Source organism: Manis pentadactyla, chromosome X (assembly GCF_030020395.1).
Source record: "Manis pentadactyla isolate mManPen7 chromosome X, mManPen7.hap1, whole genome shotgun sequence".
Taxonomy (NCBI): Eukaryota; Metazoa; Chordata; class Mammalia; order Pholidota; family Manidae; genus Manis; species Manis pentadactyla.
This window is the reverse complement of record NC_080038.1, coordinates 129920906-129931626: the sequence shown is the minus strand read 5'-3', so window position 1 is coordinate 129931626 and position 10721 is coordinate 129920906.

The following is a 10721-nucleotide window of genomic DNA, read 5'->3' as shown; positions in this document are numbered from 1 at the left end:
AATTTGGGGGGAATCAAAAGTTATATACAGATTTTTGACTGTGCAAAGGATAAATGCCCCTAACCCCTGTGGTGCTCAAGGGTCACCTGTAAGAGGAGATTTATCATAGGAATTGGCTCACTCAGTTATGAAGACCAAGAGTCCCCTAATTGGCTGTCTGCAAGCTGGAGAACCAGGAAAGCTGGTGGTATGACTCAGTCCGAGTCTGAAGACACAGAACTGGTGAAGCCAATGGTGTAACTGTCAGTCCAAGGCCAAAGGCCTGAGAACTGGGGGCTGCTGGTCTACATCCTGGAGTCTGAAAGCCAGAGAACCAGGAGCTCCAATAGTCAAGGGCAGGAAAGGATGGACATTCCAGCCTGAGAAGACAGCACAGGAGTTTGCCCTTCCCCTGCCATTTTGCTCTGTTCAGGCCCTCAACAGACTGCATAATGCTCCCCCACCCTTGGTGAGGGCAGATCTCTTTACTCAGTCACTGAATCAAATGCTAATCTCTTCCAGAAAAGTCCTCACAAACAAGCCCAGAAATAATGTTTTGTCAGTGATCTTGCCATTCCTTAGCATAGTCCAGTTTTCACATTTAATTACCCACCAAATGTTATTATTGATGATTTCAAAATTATTTGTTACTGCAGTTTTCATTGTAATAACCCACGAACTTTGCCCCAAGAACTGTGCAATATGGCCATTTCCCTCTTAATTTTTGGTTTGGGTGATTAGAAAATGAACTTCATTCTATCTCTGTTTTTAAAGATTGTTTAGGATTGTAAGACTTAACATTTGATAAAATTTGGTAAGTATACTAAAGACCTTAGAAAATAAGGATTCCATTTGTAAGGACAGATTGAGAATATAGTCTTGGGCCTCTCAATTACCTTAATGTGTTTAGGAGTGGCCTTGGTGTTTGTGGAGGGCCAGGGACCTCAAAGAGATTGGGTTGCTCCCCATTCTGTATGCCTGCATTTTTGTGCCCCCATTCCCTTGGTAAGATGCTTTATGTGGGTATGTTCTATGGATGTTACATAGCAACTGTTGAAAGCTTCCTGGCTGTCCAGGCTGGCAGTAAAAGCAGGAGGCCAGCACAGCCGGGAGAGGCCTTGCCTCTCCGCAGCAGGCTGGGAACACTCTCCTTCAGGAGTCCGTCGCAGTCTGTCCTCCTACAAAGGGCACTCTGAGGGTTTTGTAACAGTGACCCTTCCTGAATCAGCAGGGGTGGTTTCATAGGGGACAAGGAAGTTGTTGAGGCTAAATCGGAGTAATTAGGGAACATACAAGTGAACCAGTCCCCAAGTGGCTCACCATCAGTGGTGGGGGAGACACGTTACACTGGCCCTCTCATACCTGCAGCCACCATGACATTCTGAAGAGAAGCAGTCTTGGGCACCTCCAGGAGTCTGCACGATCTTTCTTTCTGAAACCCTTTCTCGTTCCTAGGTTAGTGATACGGGCTGCATAATCTCATAAATGACCAAAGCTCACACTTAAGCCTTGGGCAGCCACTGCTGCTTTTCTGTTCCTCTGTAACAGATATGGAATGGACGGGAAGACAGCTCACCTCTTAGTCTGTCTTTAGTATTAATAATCTGTTTACTTGGTCCCCTAATTCTGGAAGTTTAACTACAGGATAGATTCTTCCCTCACCAGAGTGATGTATAGGTCTGTCTCTTTTCTAGCCTTTTCCACCTTGCAATTGTCAGACAGGACTTAAGCATCTAGGGCCCAAGTTCACAATTTTTACAGATCCAAAGATATTAAAATATTCTGTATCTTTTCTCTGAATGAATGAAACTCATCACAATCCCAAACAAACATGATGCACTCATTTTCAAAAACAAATTTTATCTCCAAGGATGACCTGGAAACCTGATTCATATATTAAAGAGGCAATTTACGTTCAAAAGACACAGAGCTACTGCATCAGTAAAGAATTCCTCTAGATTTTTATTCAAATTAAACAATATGATGATTGTATGCAAGCACTTACTGCCACACTGAAATTTCCTTTCAATAGGGCAACGACAGATTCCATCCACAATCCTCCCTTTAGAGCTTGGATACTCCTACCGCCAGCATTTTAAAGCGCTGCATGCTGAAAGGTAGAATATACAGGATGAATAACACTCTGGATCTTTATACTAGATTTTTTTATATCCCTTAAACTACTCACTTATTCATACTCTTTCAAAACAAAATACCTTTCCTCTCAGTCTTACCAAAGTTCTTGCTCTGACTCCTACATAAAATGGCCCAGGTTTCACACTTCTAGAGAAGTCAAAAGTGGAAAATAAAGAAACCAAACACTAAGTACAACTTTGGTCTTGTACTTAAACTGCTCCAGCTCCTGACGAACTATAGAAGTTCAATAAATCTCTCTCTGTTGGGTTCACAACACCTTCCATGAGAGCAATGAATTCAAACTAGGATGTTCCCTCTATCCACCTCAGCAATCTTCAGGTTCCATTCAGATCTCCTAGGCACACTGAGTTCTGGGTAATAGAATCTCCAAGCTTTGGAGTCTGGTTTTCTCCCTATAGGGCACTTTTTTAATCTTAACTTTCTCACACCACTATATTCCTACTCACCTCTTTGAAGGCCCCTGGGATTAAGAGCGTCAGCAAGCTCTTGGATTCATACAGCTGTACCAAGACCATACCCCACACACACGAGGTGGAGTCACCTTGGTAAAGGTGGGACAGAACATTTAGTTCTTCCGTGTGGTGTCAGAAGGCCTCTGAGGACAAGTCATTTGTTCATACAGAGCAAAGGTGCTTGTTGCTACAGGATTTAGCTGCCTAACATTTTTAATGTGGAGAAGTTGATGGGCCCTCAAAAAAAAAATGGCTCACTCTCCTTTTCTTCTCTGCTAAAAGCTGTTGGCTGTTGGTAGTCTGAAACTTTGTCATTTCAGTGTTCTCAGAGGGGCACTTGCATTTCTCCAAAGGGACATTGCTTACCAGAACTTCATTTGTGAAACCTTAGACAATCCTCTGCATCCCACTTTACAAGCCTTATTCAAGGTTTTCCTTTCTTCTCTGCACCTTACAATGTGACGACTTGTTCCCCCAGCGAGTAAAAAATACATGCTTTAAAGCGGATTTGTAGCATCTGAGTGTAGGATTTCAGGCCGCCCACCTCTGGTTGCTGGGGTGGTGCCGTCCCCAGGAGTGGTGGCCTCCTCATCTCTCCCTCCTCTAGGCTGTGATCAGTGACCAGGTCCGCTGCAGAAACTGCAGCAGGATGAATGAAGAAGGAAAAGGGGAAGGAGCAAAGTACTGATGACAAATGTCTTAGTACTGAACAAATGTGGCAGAAAAAAACATATAAGACAAATGGCCATGAACACGATTGAATCCCAGCAGGATGAAACGGATTCTGTTTAACAGATTCTGTGGCAGAAACTGAATCTGCTCATTCGCAGGTACTCAGACTGCTCAAAGTTCAGTCTCTGGTTTAGCTCAGGTTTCTGAAGCTGGATCAGGCACCAGAAAAGGCTCCCAGCTGTAGTTTTTTCCAAAAAGGGGATGGGAGAATGATTGTTTTTTAAAACTATAGCAGTTGGACAGATCATTTTATTTTAAATGTTAAGCACCATACAGATATAGTCACATTTATTTTTATAAATGACTTGCATAAATTTTATTAAGATGAGTGAAATAGCAAGCATCTATAGATGACACTTGGAATAAACTTAGGATTCAGTGTTTGATAACAGGCATAGAGACCTAACTGGAGGAATAATTTTAAGGTTCAGTGTGAAGCAACACACGTAAATATGACTGCTGGAGTAAAGTTAAGATTCAGGTTGAAACCATAGTGACAAAGACCACTTGTTCAGTGTGAGACCAAAGCAGGGTTTTTTTTTTCCACTAGGAAAAGGTTATGGTTCAGTGTGAGACACCCAGCACAAAGATGACCCCTGGCATGAGGTTAAGGTTCACTGGACAACACAAGCAATTAGGTGACTGCTCAAGGAAAGTTATGTTTCAGTTTAACATGACAAACATAGCAACCAATGCCCGAGTGCATTTCTCATCAGTGTGAGACAACACGCATCAGGCTGACTGCTGAATGAGGTTAGGTTTGGTGTGCAGCAAGAAGGAAAATGACTAAGGGGATGAGTTCAAAGGTCAGTGTGACACAACAACCAAGGACGTGACTGATAGATTATGGTTGAGGGTCAGAGTGAGACAATAGCATGAAGATGACTGCTGGATAAGGTGATGTTCATCAGGAGCCAGCCATCATAAAGATGACACGGGATCCAGGTCACTCTTCAGCGTGCATTGGAAAGTCAGAAGGTGAGGGCTGGAATAAAATTATTGTCCTTGTGAGGAAACAAGAAACAAGAAACCTGAAAATGACTGTGGAAATAGGAGTAAGGCTCACAGTGCAACAATTTGTATGAAGATGTCTGCTGGAATAAGGTTGAGGCTCAGTGTGCACCAGTAAGCGAGTAGATGAGACACCAAGCTCGTTAAGCTCAGTGTGAGGCAGCAAGCCTGAAGACGACCTCTGGAAGAAGGTGAAGTTCAGTGTGAGACTACAGTTATGAAGAACCATTAGGATGTGGGTAAGGTTTCTTGTGACACATAAAGTGTGAAGCTGACCGTTGCTGTTGGCTATTGCTCAGCATGAGTCAGCAAACCTGAAGATGACCCCAGGTATGGGGTTAAGGTTAAGTGCCAAACATTGTCAGGAAGAGGACTGCTTGAACAAGGTTAAGGTTCAGTATGAGACAAAGTAAGTGATGATGGCCAGTGGAATTCTGTTTTGCTTTGTGGGTGAGATCAAGCATTCGGTTGACTGCTGGGATAAAATTAGTCTACAGTTTGCAACAAGTAGCATGAAGACGGCCACTGGAATCGGTTTAAGGGTCAATGAGTGGCAACAAGCAGGAAGATGACTGCCTGAATAAAGTTAAGGTTCACCGGCCAACACAAACAAGGAGAGTCCTGGTGGAAAAAGGTTGACATTCATGTGACACAACGATGATTAAATAGCCACTGGATTAAGGTTAATGTTTAACGTGTCTCAAAAATCTAGACTATTACAATGGTGTACGTTAAGATTTGGTGTGACACAACTACCAAGAAGATACCTGTCGGACAAAGGGCAACATTCAGGTGAGACAAGGAGCATGAAGATGACCTCTGTGATAAGGTTAGCTTTCAGTGTGAGACAACAGGCATGAGGAAGGTGCTGGAAAACGTGCAGCTCCAGGATCCTTAACAATAAGCTGCAAGAATAATGGTGGCTCCTGGAATATGTTTATCAGTGGGACAGCAAGCATGCTGGTGATGGCAGAACCAAGGATAATGATCAGTGTGACATAAAAAGCATGCTGAAGATTGTTGCAAGAAGGTTACAGTTTATTCTTAAATAACAGACATGATGACGAAGGCCAGAGTAGCTGAAGGTTCGGTATAACCACGAGCCTCAAGATGGCTGCTGGCATAATTTTTGGCTTCAGTGTGAGACAACGAGCAGGAAGATGGCTGCTAGAGAAACGTAAGGTGTGACAAGCATGAAGTTGACTATAATAATGTGTGGCATTGAGTATGGTGAGGAACACTGGAATAATCAATCTCATCTGTGCAATGGAGCTCAGAGTAGTACTTAGCTCATAGGGCTGTGGAAAGGATTGTGTGAGATCGATGGAAGGAGCTGAGCACAGTTCTTGGTGCCAGTGAGCCCGCAACAGTGGCTCAGCTTCATCACAGTGGTCATTTCCAGCAACTTAGTGCCTCTTTTGAAATGACTGTTGATGCATGAGTTCCTCTGTTGGCTGGGTTTAATGGGAACCCTTCTTCTTTCAGTAAACAATACACACAGCTGCATCTTTTTCAGTGGCTATTGTGTCCCATCTGTGGTTGGAACCTAAGCTCTAGAAAAACAGCATACTAGTCACTAGGATTGAAGGTATCATTCAAGGTGACAAGTACAGGTCTGAAATTTCCAGCAGGGGTTGGAAGGGAGAGTGTTTTCCCCCCCACCTATTCATTTTATTTTTAAATAGGGCTTCTCTTCTGTTACTTGCACACATCCTCACTTTGCAAGGATCCCAAGAGACAGGCACTTATTAGCCAAAGGGGAAACGGTGAAAACAATAAATTGGGTTTGTTGGGTAGACAGTACATTTAAGAGAAGCAATGAAGTTACGCTCTGAGGGGGCTGCTACACAGGTTCCTTCCTGCACTATGAACAGTGCTGCTTCTGTCTCTACTCCTTTCTCACTGTGCTTCCAGCTTTATCTCTTACTCTGTCTGCTCCAGAGAAGTCCTTCCCCAGACATCAATCACGATGTCATCAGATGCAGGGTTCAAGCAAGGTCTGACTCCAAGAGGAGAGCCCTAGCAGAAGCTCACAGGTCTGCTCTTTGGAAATCTAGCAATTACTGGGCTATTCTGTGCCATTTCATGCAACAGGACAGCAAAAACAGACTTTCTGCCCAGTGTGGCTAGGGAATTAGGAAAGTCTAACTAGAAATACACTAAAATGCTAACAGTGGGTATAATTCTAGTAGGTGGATTTTTGGTAACTTAAATTTCATGATATACTTCTGAACTCTCTAGACCTTCTACATAAGCTGTTAACCTTAAAAATAAAAGTCAGTTACTTTACCAGCAAAAATAGGTTTATTCAGGAACAGCAGAGAACTGCAATTTGGGACAAGCAAGCTGTGACAAAACTACAGGCATGCCCAGAGAACAAAGGAGAGACCCTCTCTTTTATAGAAGGGAGTGTGGAGTTGGGAGGGCTGTTCTAAGCAAAAAGTCCATTGGAGGAAATTGGGAGTCCCACATACTGTGGCTGCTCATTGGTTGAGTTGTGACAGTCTCTCACTGGCTGGACTGTTGCTGGGGGAGGCAGAAACTCTTCCTTCCTCCTCCTGGGTGGTAAAGGAGCCAAAATAGTATGAGTTGTAAGGTGTCCTCTCTTCCTTCCTGCGAGTCTGCAATTGACCAGGAGTAGTGGGCATGAGAGCTCCCCCTGCAGGCCTCCCGATGCCAAGTCGGTGAGGTTTCCCTTTATTAATTTTCACAAAGCACATATTACAAGTATAGTTTGAAAAGTCTTCTCAAAAAGAATAAAAATTGAGCACATCCAGCCTTTTGCATATTGTGCTTTTTCATCAAGTACTAGAAAAATTGCCTCCTACATAGATAAGCCATAGTGGTTAAGTCAGTGGACTTGCCTTAGGTTTCAATGATAATTCATTCTCTTTCCTGTAAGGATAATAACTTGGAGAAGGAAAACGTATTTAATCCAGTAACTTGTTTGATATGGAATACATCACCCCAATAATCAGCAAATTAACATTCCCACCAATGAGGAAACATTCACGAATAGAAGGGACATGAGTGAAAGGACAAAAGCTTTCCTAGGAGTCAATTCACTGGGAATGATCCAAGGAGCTCTATCTCCCCATAAGTTTGGAAAAGAGTCATCTTGCCTTTCCCTGTGGAAGTGGTTTTCCCATTTTGGAGATTGCCACCAATTAGAGTCACCCTACTTGAACTCCTCTGCCTTGCAACCCCTTTTTAAATGCCAGTTCTTAGTGGAATTGCTCATTAAATCAAACAAGTCACTGAGCCCTTCCCCCCTATTTACTACAATAAAGACACCTAAGATGACTGGGTTTCTAAGGTAACAGAGGTTTCATAGATGTATTTAACCTTCACGACTTTCTTGGTCTAGCAAATAAGCAACATTTTGGTCAAGAGCCAATTATCCATCTGGGTGGTGAGCGACTTGGTCACCATCAAGTCATCTGGAGGAAGAACATGGCTGCCATTGCTCAAATAAATGGTTTTGGGCTATGTTTTTTCTAAATACATGATGCCTCAGCTTTTCACAGGTAGAAAATAAGATCCCCAACTTCCTAGGGTTTTATATTTTTCATAAATCATAGTAATAAATCAAAAGGCTTTGAAATGTCAATGTGCTCTGCAGAAGTGAGATAGGGTGTTTAGTTTCTAATCAAATAGAAATTTAGGGCTTTGGACCCTAGGAATGGAGAACAGCTGGCCTCATGGGTATGCAACTGATGCATTCAAAGAAAGTCCTGTGCTTGGTTTGATGCTTTGCTATTGGTATCTTGAAAGTCTTACTAATTATTGAACAAGGGACATCTTATTTCCATTTTGCACTGAAACCCTGCAAATTATGTAGCTTTTCCTGACATCAGGTGCATCACATCATCCCAGCAATAAAAACTGTGCATATAAAGGAATAGAAAGACCAGAGATGTCTATGGAGTATATAGGTTAAAAGTCTCTTTAAGAATATTTTCTAATAATTCATATTTATTTATTTATTTATTTATTTTTATTAAAGGGTAGTTGATGCACAGTATTACATTACATTAGTTTCAAGTGTACAACACAGTGATAAAACATTTATATACATAATTCTAGGTTCCAGCTATCACCCTACCAAGCTGTTACAATATCTTGACTATATTCCTTATGCTACACATTACATCCCGGTTACTTTATCATTTATTTTACCATTGGAAGTCTGTCCTTTTTTTTTTTTTTTTTGTGAGGGCATCTCTCATATTTATTGATCAAATGGTTGTTAACGACAATAAAATTCTGTACAGGGGAGTCAATGCTCAATGCCCAATCATTAATCCACCCCAAGCCTAATTTTCATCAGTCTCCAATCTTCTGAGGCATAACAAACAAGTTCTTACATGGAGAACAAATTCTTACATAATGAATAAGTTACATAGTGAACAGTACAAGGGCAGTCATCACAGAAACTTTCGGTTTTGCTCATGCATTATGAACTATAAACAGTCAGTTCAAATATGAATACTCATTTGGTTTTTATACTTGATTTATATGTGGATACCACATTTCTCTCTTTATTATTATTATTTTTAATAAAATGCTGAAGTGGTAGGTAGATGCAAGATAAAGGTAGAAAACATAGTTTAGTGTTGTAAGAGAGCAAATGTAGATGATCAGGTGTATGCCTGTAGACTATGTGTTAATCCAAGCTAGACAAGGGCAATAAAACATCCACGTATGCAGAAGATTTCTCTCAGAACGGGGGGTGAGGTTCTAAGCCTCACCTCTGTTGATCCCCAATTTCTCACCTGATGGCCCCCCTGCGACTGTGCCTGTCTTAGGTTGTTCCTCCCTTGAGGAATCTTACCTGTCTCTGGCTAACCAGTCATCTTCCGGGGCCATACAGGGAAATGTTAAGTTGGTAAGTGAGAGAGAAGCCTTATTGTTTGAAATGGTTAGCTTTTTATTTCTTTGCATATTTATGCCCGGTAGCTTCTATGCCCAGCATTTGTCTTGAGGTATCTTTACCACTTGGAAGAATTATGATACTCGGTAAATTTGATATGAGGCACGAATTCTATTTAAGGGTTGTAATTAGGAAGGAAGAAGAAAAGCTATAGAAGTAGCAGGCAGAAGAAAACATGGGAAGATTGATTATTTCTTTGACATATCTTCTTGTAGAGTAACTTCAGCATGTATAGGTTTTAAGCTCCTACTTAAACTGCGCACACACATTAACATAATAGGAGTATAGTTACATAACCAAAGCATATCTGTAATTACCAGCCATCTCCAGTGAAACCAAGAAAACCAGTTAGGCACCTTAGGCATTTGTGAAAACTTATCTATGATATGGTGGATATTGTCCAACTGAACTTGAACAGTCTGAGAGAAATCAGACAAATTAAAACAACCCATTCCTGGGGAATGTTCACATCCCTTATGTTCTTTTAACAGTAAATAGTCTGTAGTTGTAAGATTTTGGAGAGCTACAATTTGCACTTCTCCTAATTCTTGGTTGAGTTCCAACAGTATAGATCCAGTCAAATTTGTTGTTTTACTGTATGCACAGGCCAGCTTAGATATCTCCTTCATTCCCATGGCAAGTCCAGGAGCTGGTGGGATGAGTGCATCTACAGCTGTAGCAGTGCGTGGATCTTTGTTGGGGTTTTTTGATGATCATCTTCTGGCATGAGTCTTCCCGAGAGTGCTGATGTTGGAAGTTCTCTTTCATATCGTATCTTAGTTCATTTTCGGGGTAGCCCAATTAGGCTTTGATCTTCTGTATAAACGCAAACAGACCCTTTGCCTACACTTTTATATGCCCTTTATACCCTTGTGTAGAACTCATTGGAGGTTACCACACAGGAACTGCCCTTTTTTTGTTTTGTTTTGTTTTTGGTATCACTAATCTACACTTACATGATGAATATTATGTTTACTAGGCTCTCCCCTATATCAGGTCTCCCCTATAAACCCCTTTACAGTCACTGTCCATCAGCATAGCAAAATGTTGTAGAATCACTACTTGCCTTCTCTGTGTTGTACAGCCCTCCCTTTTCTCCTACCCCCCCTTGCATGTTAATCTTAATACCCCCCTACTTCTCCCCCCCCTTATCCCTCCCTACCCACCCATCCTCCCCAGTCCCTTTCCCTTTGGTACCTGTTAGTCCATTCTTGAGTTCTGTGATTCTGGTGCTGTTTTGTTCCTTCAGTTTTTCCTTTGTTCTTATATTCCACAGATAAGTGAAATCATTTGGTATTTCTCTTTCTCCGCTTGGCTTGTTTCACTGAGCATAATACCCTCCAGCTCCATCCACGTTGCTGCAAATGGTAGGATTTGCCCTTTTCTTATGGCTGAGTAGTATTTCATTGTGTATATGTACCACATCTTCTTTATCCATTCATCTATCGATGGACATT